General features: G+C 50.4%; 1 protein-coding gene across 1 annotated transcript in view; it reads right to left on the bottom strand.

The window, feature by feature from the left end:
• Nucleotides 1-18,660, bottom strand: part of ywhag1 (3-monooxygenase/tryptophan 5-monooxygenase activation protein, gamma polypeptide 1) — a 38,843-nt gene that overhangs the window by 19,874 nt on the left and 309 nt on the right. The window lies entirely within an intron of this gene.

Consider the following 18,660-nt stretch of genomic DNA (forward strand, 5'->3'; position numbering starts at 1 on the left):
CCAACACTACACTCTACCATAACCAGCCCAACACTACACTCTACCCTAACCAGCCCAACACTACACTCTACCCATAACCAGCCCAACACTACACTCTACCATAAGCAGCCCAACACTAACCAGGTCAACACTACACTCTACCCTAACCAGCCCAACACTACACTCTACCCTAACCAGCCCAGCCCAACACTACACTCTACCCTAACCAGCCCAACACTACACTCTACCCATAACCAACCCAACACTACACTCTACCCCTAACCAGCCCAACACTACACTCTACCCCTAACCAGCCCAACACTACACTCTACCCCTAACCAGCCCAACACTACACTCTACCATAACCAGCCCAACACTACACTCTACCCTAACCAGCCCAACACTACACTCTACCCATAACCAGCCCAACACTACACTCTACCATAAGCAGCCCAACACTAACCAGGTCAACACTACACTCTACCCTAACCAGCCCAACACTACACTCTACCATAACCAGCCAAACACTAACCAGGTCAACACTACACTCTACCCTAACCAGCCCAACACTACACTCTACCCTAACCAGCCCAACACTACACTCTACCCTAACCAGCCCAACACCACACTCTACCTCTAACCAGCCCAACACTAACCAGGTCAACACTACACTCTACCCTAACCAGCCCAACACTACACTCTACCCTAACCAGCAAAACACTACACTCTACCCATAACCAGCCCAACACTACACTCTACCCATAACCAGCCCAACACTACACTCTACCCTAACCAGCCCAACACTACACTCTACCCTTACCAGCCCAACACTACACTCTACCCCTAACCAGCCCAACACTACACTCTACCCATAACCAGCCCAACACTACACTCTACCATAACCAGCCCAACACTACACTCTACCCTAACCAGCCCAACACTACACTCTACCCATAACCAGCCCAACACTACACTCTACCATAAGCAGCCCAACACTAACCAGGACAACACTACACTCTACCCTAACCAGCCCAACACTACACTCTACCCTAACCAGCCCAACACTACACTCTACCCTAACCAGCCCAACACTACACTCTACCCATAACCAACCCAACATTACACTCTACCCCTAACCAGCCCAACACTACACTCTACCCCTAACCAGCCCAACACTACACTCTACCCCTAACCAGTCCAACACTACACTCTACCATAACCAGCCCAACACTACACTCTACCCTAACCAGCCCAACACTACACTCTACCCATAACCAGCCCAACACTACACTCTACCATAAGCAGCCCAACACTAACCAGGTCAACACTACACTCTACCCTAACCAGCCCAACACTACACTCTACCCCTAACCAGCCCAACACTGCACTCTACCCCTAACCAGCCCAGCCCAACACTACACTCTACCCTAACCAGCCCAACACTACACTCTACCCATAACCAGCCCAACACTACACTCTACCCTAACCAGCCCAACACTACACTCTACCCATAACCAGCCCAACACTACACTCTACCCTAACCAGCCCAACACTAACCAGCCCAACACTACACTCTACCCTAACCAGCCCAACACTACACTCTTCCCCTAACCAGCCCAACACTACACTCTACCATAACCAGCCCAACACTAACCAGCCCAACACTACACTCTACCCTAACCAGCCCAACACTACACTCTACCCTTACCAGCCCAACACTACACTCTACTCTACCCTAACCAGCCCAACCCTACACTCTGCCCTAACCAGCCCAACACTACACTCTACCCCTAACCAGCCCAACACTACACTCTACCCTAACCAGGTCAACACTACACTCTACCCTAACCAGCCCAACACTACACTCTACTCTAACCAGCCCAACACTACACTCTACCCTTACCAGCCCAACACTACACTCTACCCTAACCAGCCCAGCCCAACACTACACTCTACCCCTAACCAGCCCAACACTACACTCTACCCTAACCAGCCCAACACTAACCAGCCCAACACTACACTCTACCCTTACCAGCCCAACACTACACTCTACCATAACCAGCCCAACACTAACCAGCCCAACACTACACTCTACCCTAACCAGCCCAACACTACACTCTACCCTTACCAGCCCAACACTACACTCTACTCTACCCTAACCAGCCCAACCCTACACTCTGCCCTAACCAGCCCAACACTACACTCTACCCCTAACCAGCCCAACACTACACTCTACCCTAACCAGGTCAACACTACACTCTACCCTAACCAGCCCAACACTGCACTCTACTCTAACCAGCCCAACACTACACTCTACCCTTACCAGCCCAACACTACACTCTACCCTAACCAGCCCAACACTACACTCTACCCCTAACCAGCCCAACACTACACTCTACCCTAACCAGCCCAACACTAACCAGCCCAACACTACACTCTACCCTTACCAGCCCAACACTACACTCTACCCTAACCAGCCCAACACTAACCAGCCCTGCCTATCCAGTGACGTCTTAGGCATAAATCACTCCTGTTATCTTTCCATGTCAGCTTTCATTTGATTGAGAAGGGAAGAGATTGCTCACTCCGATTTATTTTCTAATCTTTCTCATTGCTCTCTCTCTCTCTCTCTCTATAGTTTGGAACAGATCCATTTCCCAGACCCTTTTTCTGCAGCATAAATCTCCTTCCCCTAACCACATAAGACGGGTTCTAGAACCCTTCCAGAATCAGATCACAGCTTACAGTACAGTCCCATAATCAGAGCAAGTAATCTATGAGTCATAGCCAAGTCTAACATTCCAAGCTGCCTATGATGACTTCAGCCCTTGATAAAAATCAAATAAATAAAAAAGAGATTACTTTGCCTTCATTGGTTTCCTCTTCTACCCAGATATCCAAGTGGGATTTGTTTTTTTTTGTTCTTGGAGCCATGGACTGGGTACCCAAGAAACAAAATCCCCCTCCAACTCGCTCTCTCAGTATAGGTCGTGAATACATTGAGTCACCAAATCACCCGCAAAAAATTCCCGCAAAAATCGAATACATAAAACACCATGTTCAACTGATGATACTGTACCTTGCACAGGTATGTCTATCCTCAAACACACAGACAACATTAATATACATAAATACTGATTTCACACCTAACTCCTCCTGCCAGCAGCACACCTCCCTGCATCCCACTGCTGGCTTGGCTCTGAAGCTAAGCAGGGCCGGTCCTGTTTGGTCCAGATGCTGCTGGAAGTGGTGTTGGAGGTCCAGTAGTGGGCCCTCTTCCCTCTGGTCTGTGGAGATCCCAATGCCCCAGGGCAGTGAATGGGGACATTGCCCTGTGTAAAGGTGCTGTCTTTCGGATGGGATGTTAAAACGAGTTTCCTGACTCTCTGTGGTCACTAAAGATCCCTTGGCACTTATCGTAAGAGTAGGGGTGTCCTGGCCAAATTCCCAATATGGCCACCTAATCATCCCCAGCTTCCAATTGGCTCATTCTTCCCCAGGTTGTTTCTGTAAAACAGTCAACTTACCTTGTGAAATCAGGATAAATAACACTACACTCATTCATTGATAAAGTACATTCAATGTCAAAACAACTTATCTTCCCCTCCCGATACATCTGGCCAATCCCAACCTTCCCCTCTGGCTAGATGACTCGCTTGTGGCCAGCTAACAGGAAGGGGTGCGGACTGACAGAGATCTGCTTTGTTTTGGACAGCCAGACTCTACCATCTGTCTCCACAGCTGGATATACTGCCAAGAAGAGAAGGACAATGACCAGTGGAGGTAGTGCGGTGGGGTAGTGGGTTGGGGTATAGTGGGGTAGTGGGTTGGGGTATAGTGGGGTAGTGGGTTGGGGTATAGTGGAGTGGTGGGTTGGGTTGGGGTATAGTGGGGTAGGGTATAGTGGGGTAGTGGGTTGGGGTATAGTGGGCTGGGGTATAGTGGGGTAGTGGGTTGGGGTATAGTGGGGTAGTAGGTTGGGGTATAGTGGGGTAGTGGGTTGGGGTATAGTGGGGTAGTGGGTTGGGGTATAGTGGGGTAGTGGGTTGGGGTATAGTGGGGTAGTGGGTTGGGGTATAGTGGGGTAGTGGGTTGGGGTATAGTGGGGTAGTGGGTTAGGGTATAGTGTGTTGGGGTATAGTGGGGTAGTGGGTTGGGGTATAGTGGGGTGGTGGGTTGAGTTATAGTGGGGTAGTGGGTTGGGGTATAGTGGGGTAGTGGGTTGGGGTATAGTGGGGTAGTGGTTAGTGATTGGGGGTTAGAATGAGCTAACACACACACACATACACAGTCCACAAATCGATGTGTAGAAGACGATTCCCTCTATGGCAGTGATATTTAAAGTCTGTGTCACGGGAAACTACAGTGGGATCGCCAAAATTAGGAACAAAAAATTATTATTTTATGGGACAATATACAAATGTTTTTTTGCGAAAGATAAATAGAAAAACACAATTTTATTAAGTAAATGTATTTATTGGTTTATTTTGATTTTGATAAGAGATGAAAATGCAATGCATTTAAGGTAATTTTTTAGGTAAAAATGTATTAAAATTAAGGTTGTGTCATTTGATTTGGGGTTCCCAGAAATTGTGGCAGAAAAAAATGGGGGCCCTGCTGAAAACGTTGAAATATCACTGGTCTATGGGCTAATTCAGGGATGGGCAACTTTGATGGGGGTGGGGGCCACAAAAAAATCTGAACTCACGAAGGGCCGCAGTGGCTCGCGGGTCTGCTTATTCACGTCCATACCCACACATGCAGTCAGCACCGGCCCCAGCCTTTTGGAGACCCTAAGTGACATTTTTGAGAAAAACATTTGAGCGTTCCCCCCTCTTGACAGCATTTTTTATTTTTATTATTATGTCTGAGAGTTAATTTCCTGCAATTCTACACATTTTGCCATTGGGATTCAAAAAAATAAGTTGCAGTTTTAAAGGGATACTTTGGGATTTTGGCATTGAGGCCCTTTATCTTCCTCCCCAGAGTCAGGTGAACTCGTGGATACCATTTGTATATCTCTGTGTGCAGTTTGATGGAGCCTGGGGGTGTTTAAGCAGCATTTGGGGTGAAACTAAAAGGACTAACTGGAAGCTGTGGTGCGGGGATCACAAAAGAGTCCTCTGTCTGCCCGTAAAGCTCATCAATCGTCCCTAGCTCTCTCGTGACTCATCCCCAAACTAGCTGCTGTCAACTCCAAACAACAAAAGCAACAGAAATCCAAAAGATCCATTATTTCTCTCCGAGGGCTAATGGCTGTCTACTCTGCGTCATTCCTCAGGCACACACATGTCTGATGTCTATAGACGTGAGATAGTAGTAAAAGCCTATAAGAGGGTGTTGCCAAGGGGAGGAGTTGGGTTAATGAAGGAAGAGTCAGGGGGAGGACTAAGAAGCTCCCAACTCACTCGTTTTGTTCCACCTCTGTAACCCTTCAGAAGGCTGGACGTAGGCTAATGCAGGGCTGACACAAGAGTGGGCCCCAATCTACATGTCCCTGGCTCTCCCCAACTCTCCATCTCTCACACCCACCACCTCTCTCTTTCTCTCTCCCATCTCTCACACCCACCACCTCTCTCCTTCTCTCTCCGTCTCTCACACCCACCACCTCTCTCCTTCTCTCTCCGTCTCTCACACCCACCACCTCTCTCTTTCTCTCCATCACTCACACCCACCACCTCTCTCTCTCTCTCTCTCTCCATCACTCACACCCACCACCCTCTCTCTCTCTCTCTCTCCATCACTCACACCCACCACCTCTCTCTTTCTCTCCATCACTCACACCCACCACCTCTCTCTCTCTCTCCATCACTCACACCCACCACCTCTCTCTTTCTCTCTCCATCACTCACACCCACCACCTCTCTCTCTCTCTCTCCATCACTCACACCCACCACCTCTCTCTCTCTCTCCACATCTCTCACACCCACCACCTCTCTCTCTCTCCATCTCTCACACCCACCACCTCTCTCTCTCTCTCCCCATCACTCACACCCACCACCTCTCTCTCTCTCTCCCCATCACTCACACCCACCACCTCTCTCTTTCTCTCTCCATCACTCACACCCACCACCTCTCTCTCTCTCTCCCCATCTCTCACACCCACCACCTCTCTCTCTCTCCATCTCTCACACCCACCACCTCTCTCTCTCTCTCCATCACTCACACCCACCACCTCTCTCTCTCTCTCTCCATCTCTCACACCCACCACCTCTCTCTTTCTCTCTCAGTCTCTCACACCCACCACCTCTCTCTTTCTCTCCATCACTCACACCCACCACCTCTCTCTTTCTCTCCATCACTCACACCCACCATCTCTCTCTTTCTCTCTCCATCACTCACACCCACCACCTCTCTCTCTCTCTCTCCATCACTCACACCCACCCCCTCTCTATCTCTCTCCATCTCTCACACCCACCACCTCTCTCTTTCTCTCTCCGTCTCTCACAACCACCACCTCTCTCTTTCTCTCCATCACTCACACCCACCACCTCTCTCTTTCTCTCCATCACTCACACCCACCACCTCTCTCTTTCTCTCCATCTCTCACACCCACCACCTCTCTCTTTCTCTCTCCGTCTCTCACACCCACCACCTCTCTCTTTCTCTCTCCGTCTCTCACACCCACCACCTCTCTCTCTCTCTGTCTCTCACACCCACCACCTCTCTCTCTCTCCCCATCTCTCACACCCACCCCCTCTCTCTCTCTCTCCGTCTCTCACACCCACCACCTCTCTCTCTCTCCCCATCTCTCACACCCACCACCTCTCTCTCTCTCTCTCCATCACTCACACCCACCCCCTCTCTCTTTCTCCCCATCACTCACACCCACCACCTCTCTCTTTCTCTCCATCTCTCACACCCACCACCTCTCTCTTTCTCTCCATCACTCACACCCACCACCTCTCTCTTTCTCTCCATCTCTCACACCCACCACCTCTCTCTTTCTCTCTCCGTCTCTCACACCCACCACCTCTCTCTTTCTCTCTCCGTCTCTCACACCCACCACCTCTCTCTCTCTCCGTCTCTCACACCCACCACCTCTCTCTCTCCCCATCTCTCACACCCACCACCTCTCTCTCTCTCCCCATCTCTCACACCCACCACCTCTCTCTCTCTCCATCACTCACACCCACCACCTCTCTCTCTCTCTCTCTGTCTCTCACACCCACCACCTCTCTCTCTCTCCCCATCTCTCACACCCACCACCTCTCTCTCTCTCTCCATCACTCACACCCACCACCTCTCTCTTTCTCTCTCCGTCTCTCACACCCACCACCTCTCTCTCTCTCTGTCTCTCACACCCACCACCTCTCTCTCTCTCCCCATCTCTCACACCCACCCCCTCTCTCTCTCTCTCCGTCTCTCACACCCACCACCTCTCTCTCTCTCCCCATCTCTCACACCCACCACCTCTCTCTCTCCCCATCTCTCACACCCACCACCTCTCTCTCTCTCTCTCTCCATCTCTCACACCCACCACCTCTCTCTCTCCCCATCTCTCACACCCACCACCTCTCTCTCTCTCCATCTCTCACACTCACCACCTCTCTCTCTCTCTCCATCTCTCACACCCACCACCTCTGTCTCTCTCTCCATCTCTCACACTCACCACCTCTCTCTCTCTCTCCCCATCTCTCACACCCACCACCTCTCTCTTTCTCTCCATCACTCACACCCACCACCTCTCTCTTTCTCTCCATCTCTCACACCAACCACCTCTCTCTTTCTCTCCATCTCTCACACCCACCACCTCTCTCTTTCTCGCCATCACTCACCTCACACCCACCACCTCTCTCTTTCTCTCCATCTCTCACACCCACCACCTCTCTCTTTCTCTCTCCATCACTCACACCCACCACCTCTCTCTTTCTCTCCATCTCTCACACCCACCACCTGTCTCTTTCTCTCTCCATCACTCACACCCACCACCTCTCTCTTTCTCTCTCCATCACTCACACCCACCACCTCTCTCTCTCTCTCTCCCCATCTCTCACACCCACCACCTCTCTCTTTCTCTCTCCATCACTCACACCCACCACCTCTCTCTTTCTCTCCCCAGCTCTCTCACCGTTACTTTCCTCGCTCTCGCCTCGCTACCTTGTTTTCCCTCTTTATCTCTAAGCTAAAGTGACATCTCTCCTGCAGACCCTCTCCCTCTCTCAGGCTGCAGAGCACAGAGACGGCGTGCGCTGCCTGACGTCACGAGCTGTGAGGATGTCTGGTTAAGGAGAGAGAGAGAGAGAGAGAGAGAGAGAGAGAGAGAGAGAGAGAGAGAGAGAGAGAGAGAGAGAGAGAGAGAGAGAGAGAGAGAGAGGAAGTGTGTGTGTGTGTGTGTGTGTGTGTGTGTGTGTGTGTGTGTGTGTGTGTGTGTGTGTGTGTGTGTGTGTGTGTGTGTGTGTAAGGGGAGGGGGTTGCTTCAAGTAGCTCTTTGTTGTTATATAACCATACACGACTGCAGTTTTTTAGATAGATTGTTCCCTCTCTCTCTCTCATTGCAGCTGCTGCAGGCTTCTAAAAATACAATACATAAAAGTTGTATAACCCAAAAGGCATGAATAAAAAAACAAGAGTAGGTAACTGTGTTGGTACGAAAGCAGGTTCATGGTACTAGGTCTCTGCTACAACATACTGAGGCAGGATTTATCAGGATGGGGCAGTATATTCACAACATACTGAGTCAGTATTTATCAGGATGGGGCAGTATATTCACAACATACTGAGGCAGGATTTATCAAGATGGGGCAGTATGTTCACAACATAGAGGCAGGATTTATCAGGATGGGCAGTATATTCACAACATAGGCAGGATTTATCAGGATGGGCAGTATATTCACAGCAGAGGCAGGATTTATCAGGATGGGCAGTATATTCACAACAGAGGCAGGATTTATCAGGATGGGCAGTATATTCACAACAGAGGCAGGATTTATCAGGATGGGCAGTATATTCACAACATAGAGGCAGGATTTTTCAGGATGGGGAAGTATGTTCACAACATAGAGGCAGGATTTATCAGGATGGGGTATTGTATTCACAACAGAGGCAGGATTTATCAGGATGGGGCAGTATATTCACAACATACTGAGGCAAGATTTTTCAGGATGGGGCAGTATGTTCACAACATAGATGAAGGATTTTTCAGGATGGGGAAGTATGTTCACAACATAGAGGCAGGATTTATCAGGATGGGGCATTGTATTCACAACATACTGAGGCAGGATTTATCAGGATGGGGCAGTATATTCACAACATACTGAGGCAGGAGTTTTCAGGATGGGGAAGTATGTTCACAACATAGATGCAGGATTTATCAGGATGGGGCATTGTATTCACAACAGAGGCAGGATTTATCAGGATGGGGCAGTATATTCACAGCAGAGGGAGGATTTATCAGGATGGGGCAGTATATTCACAACATACTGAGGCAAGATTTATCAGGATGGGGCAGTATATTCACAACATAGGGGGAGGATTTATCAAGATGGGGCAGTATATCCACAACAGAGAGGAAGGATTTATCTGGATGGGGCAGTATATTCACAACATACTGAGGCAGGATTTATCAGGATGGGGCAGTATATTCACAACATACTGAGGCAGGAGTTATCAGGATGGGGCAGTATATTCACAACATAGAGGCAGGATTTATCAGGATGGGGCAGTATATTCACAACATACTGAGGCAAGATTTATCAGGATGGGGTAGTATATTCACAACATACTGAGGCAGGATTTATCAGGATGGGGCAGTATATTCACAACATACTGAGGCAGGATTTGTCAGGATGGGGCAGTATATTCACAACATAAAGGCAGGATTTATCAGGATGGGGCATTGTATTCACTACATTCTGAGGCAATATTTATCAGGATGGGGCAGTATATTCACAACATAGAGGGAGGATTTATCAGGATGGGTGTCACGTTCCTGACCTGTTTTCTCTTGTTTTGTATGTGTTTAGTTGGTCAGGACGTGAGCTGGGTGGGAATTCTATGTTGTGTGTCTAGTTTGTCTGTTTCTATGTCAGCCTAGTGTGGGTTCTCAATCAGAGGCAGATGGTAGTCGTTGTCTCTGATTGAGACTCATATATAGGAGGCTTGTTTTGTGTTGGGAGTTTGTGGGTGTTTGTTACCTGTCTCTGTGTTTGTGTTCTGCACCAGATAGGTCTGTATCGGTTTTCACGTTTGTTATTTTGTAAGTTGTTTGTAGTGTTCACTTGTTTTGTATTAAACATGTTTAACACTAGCCGCGCTGCATTTTGGTCCTCTCCTTCACCCCTGGAAGAAAACCTTTACAGAAACACCCACCAAACCAGGACCAAGCAGCGTAGCAACGGGGAGCAGCAGCGGCCCAGTACACAGGACTACTGGACACAGGAGGAATGGTCTTGGGAGATCATGGACGGAAAAGGACCCTGGGGAAGGGTTGGAGAGAATCGCCGCTCTCGGGAGGTGAAGGAGGCAGCCACAGCCCAGGAGCGGTGGATTGAGGAGGCAGCACGTAAGAGAGGCTGGAAGCCCGAGAGGCTCACCCAAAAATTTCTTGGGGGGTGGCTAAAGGGGAGTGTGGCGAAGCCGGGTTGGATACCTGAGCCAACTCCCCGGGCTTACCGTGGAGTGAGAGGGCGTCGTACTGGTCAGACACCGTGTTATGCGGTGGAGCGCACGGTGTCCCCAGTACGCGTGCTTAGCCCAGTGCGGGCTATTCCACCTTGCCGCACTGGTAGGGCTAGGTTGGGCATCGAGCCGGGTGTCATGAAGCCGGTCCAACATATCTGGCCTCCAGTACGTCTCCTCGGGCCGGCGTACATGGCACCAGCCTTACAGGTGGTGTCCCCGGTTCGCCTGCATAGCCCAGTGCGGGCTATTCCACCTCGCCGCACTGGCAGGGCTACGGGGACCATTCAACCTGGTAAGGTTGGGGAGGCTCGGTGCTCAAGAGCACGTGTCCTCCTTCACGGTCCGGTATATCCGGCGCCACCTTCCCGCCCCAGCCCAGTGCCTCCAGTTCCGGCACCACGCACCAAGCCTCCTGTGCGTCTCCAGAGCCCTGTACACACTGTTCCTTCTCCCCGCACTCGCCCTGAGGTGCGTGCCCTCAGCCCGGTACCTCCTGTTCCGGCACCACGCATCAGGCCTATAGTGCGTCTCAGCCGGCCAGAGTCTGCCGTCTGCCCAGCGGCGCCTGAACTGCCCGTCTGCCCACTGGCTGGCGGCTCTGGCAGCTCCTGACTGGCTGGCGGCTCTGGCAGCTCCTGACTGGCTGGCGGCTCTGGCAGCTCCTGACTGGCTGGCGGCTCTGGCAGCTCCTGACTGGCTGGCGGCTCTGGCAGCTCCTGACTGGCTGGCGGCTCTGGCAGCTCCTGACTGACGGACGGCTCTAGCGGCTCCTGACTGACGGACGGCTCTAGCGGCTCGGGACAGACGGGCGGCTCTAATGGCTCGTGGCAGACAGATGGCTCAGAAGGCGCTGGGCAGACGGATGGCTCAGAAGGCGCTGGGCAGACGGATGGCTCAGAAGGCGCTGGGCAGACGGATGGCTCAGAAGGCGCTGGGCAGACGGATGGCTCAGAAGGCGCTGGGCAGACGGATGGCTCAGAAGGCGCTGGGCAGACGGATGGCTCAGAAGGCGCTGGGCTGAACTGTCCGTCTGAACTGTCCGTCTGCCCAACGCCTTCTGCACTGCCTGTCTGCCCAGCGCCGTCTGAGCCATCTGTCTGCCCAGCGCCGTCTGAGCCGTCTGTCTGCCCAGCGCCGTCTGAGCCGTCTGTCTGCCCAGCGCCGTCTGAGCCATCTGTCTGCCCAGCGCCGTCTGAGCCATCTGTCTGCCCAGCGCCGTCTGAGCCATCTGTCTGCCCAGCGCCGTCTGAGCCATCCGTCTGCCCAGCGCCGTCTGAGCCATCCGTCTGCCCAGCGCCTTCTGAGCCATCCGTCTGCCCAGCGCCTTCTGAGCCATCCGTCTGCCCAGCGCCTTCTGAGCCATCCGTCTGCCCAGCGCCTTCTGAGCCATCCGTCTGCCCAGCGCCTTCTGAGCCATCTGTCTGCCACGAGCCATTAGAGCCGCCCGTCTGTCCCGAGCCGCTAGAGCCGTCCGTCAGTCAGGAGCCGCTAGAGCCGTCCGTCAGTCAGGAGCCGCCAGAGCCGCCAGCCAGTCAGGAGCTGCCAGAGCCGCCAGCCAGTCAGGAGCTGCCAGAGCCGCCAGCCAGTCAGGAGCTGCCAGAGCCGCCAGCCAGTCAGGAGCTGCCAGAGCCGCCAGCCAGTCAGGAGCTGCCAGAGCCGCCAGCCAGTCAGGAGCTGCCAGAGCCGCCAGCCAGTCAGGAGCTGCCCTACAGTCAGGACCTGCCCTACAGTCATGAGCTGCCCTACAGTCATGAGCTGCCCTACAGTCATGAGCTGCCCTTCAGTCATGAGCTGCCCTACAGTCATGAGCTGCCCTACAGTCATGAGCTGCCCTACAGTCATGAGCTGCCCTACAGTCATGAGCTGCCCTACAGTCATGAGCTGCCCTACAGTCATGAGCTGCCCTACAGTCATGAGCTGCCCTACAGTCCGGAGCTGCCACTCAGTCCGGAGCTGCCCTACAGTCCGGAGCTGCCACCCAGTCCGGAGCTGCCACCCAGTCCGGAGCTGCCACCCAGTCCGGAGCTGCCACCCAGTCCGGAGCTGCCCCCCAGTCCGGAGCTGCCACCCAGTCCGGAGCTGCCATTAGTACAGAGTTGTCCCTCTGTCCTAAGCTATCCCTCTGTCCGGAGCTACCTCTCTGTCCAGAGCTGTCTCCTCTATGTAGGAGGGGCCTTAGTGAAGGTTCCTGGACCATGGTCGGGGGCGAGGGTCGCCACTCAAAGGACGCTAAGGAGGGGGACAAAGACAATGGTGGAGTGGTGTCCTCGTCCACCGCCGGAGCCGCCACCACGGACAGATGCCCACCCAGACCCTCCCCTTGAGTTTTTAGGGGTGCGCCCGGAGTTCGCACCTTGAGGGGGGGGTTCTGTCACGTTCCTGACCTGTTTTCTCTTGTTTTGTATGTGTTTAGTTGGTCAGGACGTGAGCTGGGTGGGAATTCTATGTTGTGTGTCTAGTTTGTCTGTTTCTATGTCAGCCTAGTGTGGGTTCTCAATCAGAGGCAGATGGTAGTCGTTGTCTCTGATTGAGACTCATATATAGGAGGCTTGTTTTGTGTTGGGAGTTTGTGGGTGTTTGTTACCTGTCTCTGTGTTTGTGTTCTGCACCAGATAGGTCTGTATCGGTTTTCACGTTTGTTATTTTGTAAGTTGTTTGTAGTGTTCACTTGTTTTGTATTAAACATGTTTAACACTAGCCGCGCTGCATTTTGGTCCTCTCCTTCACCCCTGGAAGAAAACCTTTACAATGGGGCAGTATATTCACAACAGAGGCAGGATTTATCAGGATGGGGCAGTATATTCACAGCAGAGGGAGGATTTATCAGGATGGGCAGTATATTCACAACATACTGAGGCAGGATTTATCAGGATGGGGCAGTATATTCACAACAGAGGCAGGATTTATCAGGATGGGGCAATATATTCACAACAGAGGCAGGATTTATCAGGATGGGGCAGTATATTCACAGCAGAGGCAGGATTTATCAGGATGGGGCAGTATATTCACAACAGAGGCAGTATTTATCAGGATGGGGCAGTATATTCACAACAGAGGCATTATTTATCAGGATGGGGCAGTATATTCACAACAGAGGCATTATTTATCAGGATGGGGCAGTATATTCACAACAGAGGCAGGATTTATCAGGATGGGGCAGTATATTCACAACAGAGGCAGTATTTATCAGGATGGGGCAGTATATTCACAGCAGAGGGAGGATTTATCAGGATGGGGCAGTATATTCACAACATACTGTGGCAGGATTTATCAGGATGGGGCAGTATATTCACAACAGAGGCAGGATTTATCAGGATGGGGCAATATATTCATAACAGAGGCAGGATTTATCAGGATGGGGCAGTATATTCACAGCAGAGGGAGGATTTATCAGGATGGGGCAGTATGTTCACAACATACTGTGGCAGGATTTATCAGGATGGGGCAGTATATTCACAACAGAGGCAGGATTTATCAGGATGGGGCAATATATTCACAACAGAGGCAGGATTTATCAGGATGGGGCAGTATATTCACAGCAGAGGCAGGATTTATCAGGATGGGGCAGTATATTCACAACATACTGAGGCAGGATGGGGGTTGGGGATAAGGATGGAGGTTGGGGATTAGGATGGGGGTTGGGGATAAGGATGGGGTTGGGGATTAGGATGGGGTTGGGGATAAGGATGGGGGCTGGGGATTAGGATGGGGGTTGGGGATTAGGACGGGGGTTGGGGCTGGGGATTAGGATGGGGGTTGGGGATTAGGATGGGGGTTGGGGATTAGGATGGGGGTTGGGGCTGGGGATAAGGATGGAGTTTGAGGATAAGGATGGGGGTTGGGGATTGGGATGGGGTTGGGTTTTAGGATGGGGGTTGGGTTTTAGGATGGGCGTTGGGTTTTAGGATGGGCGTTGGGGATTAGGATGGGGGTTGGGGATTAGGATGGGGTTGGGGATTAGGATGGGGGTTGGGGTTTAGGATGGGGGATGGGGCTGGGGATTAGGATGGGGGTTGGGGCATAATGAGAAGGATGGGGATTGGGGCTGGGGATTAGGATGGGGGTTGGGGCATAATGAGAAGCATGGGGATTGGGGCTGGGGATTAGGATGGGGGTTGGGGCATAATGAGAAGGATGGGGATTGGGGCTGGGGATTAGGATGGGGGTTGGGGCATAAGGATAAGGATGGGGGTTGCCTGGCTACCTTGATCCGGCAAAACGCTACGCTATGCGCACGGATGTTAGTTCCTTCTCTGCAATGAGTCTGGATCTGGGTGCCTTCCCGACCCTTCACTGAATGCGAACACATTTGGGGCCGTCTGATTGGTCCAGAAACCGATGGGTTGGGCCAGAGCCTGAACACACGTAGGTGGGTAAAGTGTGGCTTTGATTCTCTGATCGGTTGGAGATGATCCAATCACCGATGACTTTGTTTTTTACAACACCCTTCACCACAAACAACTTCAATGATGTCTCAGATTAAAGTATGTAGCGAATGACAGAGCAGCGGAAGAATTTAGTTACGAGTCCTCAGGCTAGGATGAGGGCTCCCCTCCTCCCTCTCTGAGTCAGCCTTAATTTAGAGCGTGGAGCAAAAGCCCCCCTCCCCTGACATTACCACCACCTGATCCTAAAGCAACCTGCTAGACCAGGATTCCCAAAACCTGGTCCTGGGCCCCCTGTGTGAACGTTTTCATCAACTCATCATCAAGCTTTGATTAATTGTAATCAGCTGTGTAGTGCTAGGGCAAGAACAAAAATGTGCCCCCGAGGGGGGGGGGGGGGGGGGGCTGACTTTGGGAAATGCTGTGGGGCGTTTATCGGTGTTTCTTGATGTCAAATTATTCCCATTAATGCTCGCTATTGGTCTGTGGCCATTTATTTCGCATCATGCGACAACAGTACCTTTGTAGCTAAGCCTAACCCTAACCCTTTTTCTAACCTTAACCTCATTCTCCTAACCTGCCACGCTCATCCACCTAACCTGCCACATAAATTATCCTAGCCTTCCACGTTAGTTATCCTAACCTGCCACATAAATTATCCTAGCCTTCCACGTTAGTTATCCTAACCTGCTATGTAAACCAATGATCTGTGTCGAGAAACCATCAGTCTCAGAGCACTGGAACTGACCAATGGCAGGTATCAATGGACTGACCAATGGCAGGTATCAATGGACTGACCAATGGCAGGCACCAATGGACTGACCAATGGCAGGCACCAATGGACTGACCAATGGCAGGCACCAATGGACTGACCAATGGCAGGCACCAATGGACTGACCAAAGGCAGGCACCAATGAACTGACCAATGGCAGGTATCAATGGACTGACTAATGGCAGGCACCAATGGACTGACCAATGGCAGGCACCAATGAACTGACCAATGGCAGGCACCAATGAACTGACCAATGGCAGGTATCAATGGACTGACTAATGGCAGGCACCAATGGACTGACCAATGGCAGGCACCAATGGACTGACCAATGGCAGGCACCAATGGACTGACCAATGGCAGGCACCAATGGACTGACCAACGGCAGGCACCAATGGACTGACCAATGGCAGGTATCAATGGACTGACTAATGGCAGGCACCAATGGGCGTTTGATATTAGTATCAAACGCCCAGATTGCCCAGATTGCGGTCTCCAATTACACCACATTGGCCTACTATCCTGGAGAGCGAGATTCATGTACATTTCATAATGACCTTAACCCTGGAGAACATGATTCATGTACATTACATACTGACTGGCTGCTAATACTACAGCCAGCTTCTGCAATGGACTCTGTGTCTGTGTTATTACAGTAACTCCTTAGTGACAACCTACCGTTCAACATTAGAGCTCCCTGTTCAAGGCAATTATGCGATGCCCTCTATGGACTAGTAGTCTGTGACAGAGCATTTTCTCAGAGGTGGATACAGTCAATCCCTATTGGCTTGTCTACTCATTAAGGTGAATAGCCTGCTATGCTCTCTTCCCTCTCGATTCTATTGATGTAATAGAGACCCAATATACTACTGGGTATCAGTTGAGCCTGTTGAGGGGAGGACGGCTCATAGTAAAGGCTGGAACGGAGCAAACGGGAATGGCATCAAACACCTGGAAACCAAATCAAATCAAATGTATTTATTTATAAAGCCCTTCTTACATCAGCTGATATCTCAAAGTGCTGTACAGAAACCCAGCCTAAAACCCCAAACAGCAAGCAATGCAGGTGTAGAAGCACGGTGGCTAGGAAAAACTCCCTAGAAAGACCAAAACCTAGGAAGAAACCTAGAGAGTAACCAGGCTATGAGGGGTGGCCAGTCCTCTTCTGGCTGTGCCGGGTGGAGATTATAACAGAACATGGCCAAGATGTTCAAATGTTCATAAATGACCAGCAGGGTCAAATAATAATAATAAACCATGTGTTTGATGTATTTGATACCATTCCACTGATTCTGCTCCAGCCATTACCACTAGCCCATCCTCCCCAATTAAGGTGCCACCAACCTCCTGTGTTGGGTAGATTGTACATTCATGTTTGTTTGGTCAGGATAAAGATGAGATATAGGCTAGACAGGCTACCACATTGGACATACATCCCAGGCCAGGGACGGCTACCCCATACTGACCTGACCATATCATCCACTATCTCAGCTAGTGTTTATACACCGAGTAGTCAATATCCTCATTCTGATTATATCAAGCCCCCTATGCATGTCTGAATAGTAATGCCACGGATAAAAAGGGCTGAGTCCGATTCCCGAAATGGTGCAATACGGGTACTGCACCTTGGCACATTCTGCGACACGCCTCGTACAAAGTACCTGCTACGCCTTCCTTTCTGACGAGGTCGAGGAGGGTGCAGTGATACAGCATTGGCTGCTACAATGCCGGTTATCTTTGAGAAGGAATTCAGAACCATTCCGACCATTCTAACACGCTCCAGTCTGCATCCACTGCAATATGACAACCAAAGAACGTTCTAGAAGGATTTCTGCTACCACCCACGTTTCACGTTCCCAGGATCATATTTTACGGACACATTGTATATTGCGCCAATCGATACAGGCTACAACGGGTCAGCTATAACGTTTTGCTTTATTCTTCTACACAGCGCGTGCTACTGACTTTGCGTGTGGTGCCTCACAGAACTAACACAAAATGGATATTCGCGGGAAATTGTCATGGTTAGAGATCAGTATCACAATCAGGGAATTGTCATGGTTAGAGATCAGTATCACAATCAGGGAATTGTCATGGTTAGAGATCAGTATCACAATCGGGAAATTGTCATGGTTAGAGATCAGTATCACAATCGGGGAATTGAGCGATCTCTGCCTCCAACCTTGTCGCTCTTAAACAGTAGCTTAAAGTAAGGCGACAGCACCAGGGAATTGCTTGTTCTCTCTGGTGTCTACCCCAAAAAGCACATCATTTTTACACGAATATTCCACTGCCTCTCCTTGCCAATATTATCCATGTTTCCCATTTAATTCAGTGAGATCAACAATTATTACAAACACGTTTCATCTCCAGAGCAAGATGATTGATCCGTTATTAGTCTCCATCATTGTTGCCATGCTGTCTAGCTGATTAAAAAGCAACCTGGCAACAAAAAAGGCACCGCCCCAAGATCAAACAGTCCGCATTCGGTTTTCCTTCATCTGACAGCATTATGCCACACTGACAATCACTTTATACTATAAGGCAATACGTGACCATAACTCAAAGTTTCAATAAACATGCCTTTAATTTAGATAACGAATGTGGTGCAAACAGTTGCTGGATAAAAAAATAACGGATATGCCAGTCATGTTCCCGAAAATGTAAATGGCATGATATATTGGCTATCCCTTGTCTTATTCAAGCTAAAGGTTTTGTCACAATAATGATCTTTCAAGGCATGTTTAATACATCGAATATGCATCTAATTAAATATGGAATACAATAAGCAGGCAACAATGATTGCCATAGGATACATCGCAATTAATATGTATGTAAATGTATATATCTTTTTTTTTTTTTTTTTACGTGAGGAAATGACACTGTTAGTGGCGGATATTTATG

Source organism: Salvelinus alpinus, chromosome 13 (assembly GCF_045679555.1).
Source record: "Salvelinus alpinus chromosome 13, SLU_Salpinus.1, whole genome shotgun sequence".
Classification (NCBI taxonomy): Eukaryota; Metazoa; Chordata; class Actinopteri; order Salmoniformes; family Salmonidae; genus Salvelinus; species Salvelinus alpinus.